Source organism: Otolemur garnettii, unplaced genomic scaffold (genome assembly GCF_000181295.1).
Source record: "Otolemur garnettii isolate 467f Iridium unplaced genomic scaffold, OtoGar3 scaffold00156, whole genome shotgun sequence".
Classification (NCBI taxonomy): Eukaryota; Metazoa; Chordata; class Mammalia; order Primates; family Galagidae; genus Otolemur; species Otolemur garnettii.
Genome location: NW_003852551.1, coordinates 179,018 through 182,387, shown reverse-complemented (window position 1 = coordinate 182,387; position 3,370 = coordinate 179,018).

The window sequence follows — 3,370 nt, the reverse complement described above, 5'->3', positions numbered from 1 at the left end:
TCATGAATGTAGGCTGAGGCAGGAAGATTGCTTGAGGCCAGGACTTTAAGAGCAGCCTGGGCAATATATGAAGACCCCATCTTTCAGGCTCAGTGGCATAGCTCAGTGGTTAGGGTGCCAGCCACATACACCAGGGCTGGCATGTTTGAACCCAGTCCAAGCCTGCTAAATGACAATTATAACAAAAAAAATAGCTGGGCATGTAGTGGGCGCCTGTAGTCCCAGCAGCTTGAGAGGCTGAGGAAAGTCAATTGCTTAAGCCCAATGGTTTGATCTTGCTATGAGCTGTGATGCCATGGTACTCTACCCAGGGTGACATAGTGACACTCTGTCTCAAAAAAAAAAAGACTCCCATCTCTAACAACAAAAAAATTAGCCAGGTATGGTGGTATACACCTACAGTCCCAGTTACCTAGGAAAACGAAGTAGGAGTATTCACAATAATTAAGTAAATGAGATGAGGTATATATTTTAAAAATAATAGTCATTATCGTAAAAAAAAAAAAAAAAGAAGAAGTAGGATTGCTTGAGCCTAGACGTTTCAGGCTGCAGTGAGCTGTGATCATGCCTCCAGCCTGGGTGACAGAAACCCCATCTCTCTCTCTCTTTTTTTTGTTTTGTTTTTTGAGACAGAGTCTCAAGCTGTCGCCCTGGTTAGAGTGCTCTGGCATCACAGCTTAGGTCTTAAGCGATTCTCTTGCCTCAGCCTCCCAAATAGCTAGGACTATAGGCACCTGCCACAACGCCCGACTATTTTTCAGTTGCAGTTGTCGTTGTTTAGCAGGCCTGGCCTGGGTTTGAACCTGCCACGCTAGGTGTATGTGGCTGGCACCCTGCCGACTGACTACAGGCACCACCAGAAACCCTATCTCTTAAAAATTAAAAAAGGAAATAACTCTGCAATAGGAACTCTATCTGTTTACTGCCAGACTTCATGTAGGTTAAGCACCCAAATATTAAATGAATTTTCAAAATCACCCAGGCACGCTGGCTTAGGCCTCTGATTCTGGTACTTCGGGAATTCAAGGCTACACTAGCCTGGACAACTTAGGAAAGACCTGTCTCTACCAAAAATAGTAAAATTTGCCAGACACTGTGGTGCTTGTTTGTAGTCCGAGCTACTTAAGAGGCTGAGGCAGATTACTTGAGCCCGGGAGCTCAAAGTTACAGTGAACTATGATTGGGCCATAGCCCTCCAGCCTGGACAGAGACCAAACGTCTCTCTCTAAACAAGACAAAAATGTTGAAACAAGAATAGAAAACTCTATCTGGTCCCTCTCATACACCCTTCATTTTAAGCAACATTCTTCCTTTATTAATAATTCAGGAACTGTCTGGGTGTTTGTACCTATAGACTCAATTGTTGGCAAGTTAAGGACAACTCAATTTCTATGATTCATGGCCTCTCTGGGTGATTTATGGGAATGTAGCCTAGAAGGATATAGATTTTATGGGTCGTAACTTAATTTTGGGAAAAGCTGATGGAATGTGTTTCATGGGGCAGAAATGTTATGTATCCTGGTTTGAAGGCAGTGCCGCCGCCACCACTTCTGACTTTGGGCAATTCGTTGACTTCTGTCTAGCCTAGAGCCTCCTCGTTCTAACACTACCTAAGGGTTGTGACAACTGAACAACATATGCACGTCAAGAAAAAAGTCCCAATCAGCAGCAATGAAAGTACACCCTCCCCTGGAGTCTGCCCCTAGTGTCACAACCACCATGAAATCTACTTCCTCCTGTCAGGGTTGGAAAGGGAGGGGGCTCGTAACAGCTAGTGGGCTCGTCACAGAAAACAAGCCCATATCACTCGCCAGGGACCATTCTGAGCATTTTATCTCACACTCCTGCAAGGGATTTAAGAGGCTTAAATTTCAACTTAAAATTTTTTTTTATTCATACAAAACAGAGACATTTCAGGGTACATGTGATATTTTGATACACTCTTATGAGTAATGATGAAACCAGGGTTATTAGGATATCCATCACCTTAAACACTTTTATGCTGGGAACATTCAACTTATTTTCTTCTAGCTATTTTGAAGTATGCAACAGATTACTATATAAAATCACTATGCTGATGTATTGAATGCTAGGTCTTTTTTTTTTTTTTTTTTTTTTTTGAGACAGAGTCTCACTCTGTGCCCTGGGTAGAGTGCTGTGGCATCCTAGCTCTCAACTAGCATCCTAGCAACCTTAAAATCTTGCGCTCAGGTGATCCCCTTGCCTCGGCCTCTTGAGTAAACACAAGGACTTTATTTCTTCTGTGTTTTTATGCCCATTAATAAACCTCTCTTCACCTACCCATCCTAAAATTTCAAATTCTGTGCTCTTAACCACTATGATATGCCAATCAATTGAGCAGAACCAATATTCTTAAAAAAAAAAAAAATCAGAAAACACAAGCCAGGTCTGTTGGCTCAGGCCTAGCACTCTAGGAAGGCCAAGGTGGGAGGACTGCCAGAGGCCAGGAGTTCAAGACCAGTTCAAGACCAGCCTAAGCAAGAGCAGAGCCCCATCTCTACAAAAAGAAAAAAAGAATGGAATGGAAAGGGAGGGGAGAGGAGGGAGGGAAAGAGAGAGAGGAGGGGGAGAAAAGGGAGGGGAAAGAAGAAAGAAAGATTAGGAAAAATTAACTGTGTGGTGGCACATGCCTGTAGTCCCAGCTACTTGGGAGGCTGAGACAGGATTGTTTGAGCCCAAGAGTTTGAGGTTGTAGTGAGCTGCACTCTAGCCCAGAAGAAAAAGCAAGGCCCTGTCTCAAAAAAATAAAAAGAGGGTGGTGCCTGTGGCTCAAAGGTGTAGGGCACCAGCCCCATATGCTGGAGGTGGCGGGTTCAAACCCAGCCCCGGCCAAAAACTGCAAAAAAACTAAAAAGAAAAAGAAAAAGAAAAAGAAAATGCCTCGGTCCAGAGGCATAGTTGAATACCATGGTATTCAAAATGTTAAGTCATGTTGTCAAAGCAAAACATTCACCTAGGTACTGAGGTCTAGGACTCCTTTGTACTTACATTGTTGAATGCTTTTGCCTTTCAAGTTCTTTTCAGACTCCTGTTAACGAGACGCATTTATCACATAGAAAGTATATCAATAGTAATGGATATAATTGCATAACATACTAAAATTAAGTTATATAAAGGTTCTTCAACTGATAGAATCTCATCACTTTTGTTCACTGATTTGTGGAAACATAAACCATCTGCACCTGGAATAGAGTTTAGTCCTTGAGGTGCCCCCAGGTGCCTTAGGCTGGATTCCCCTCTGACAACCACACTGTGGTTTCCATAACAAGCTGCTCTGAAAGTGGTTCTGCACCCCCAGGCACTAGCTTGGTCCCCAGTGGCTAGCAGTTTAAACTATTTGTGGGTGGTT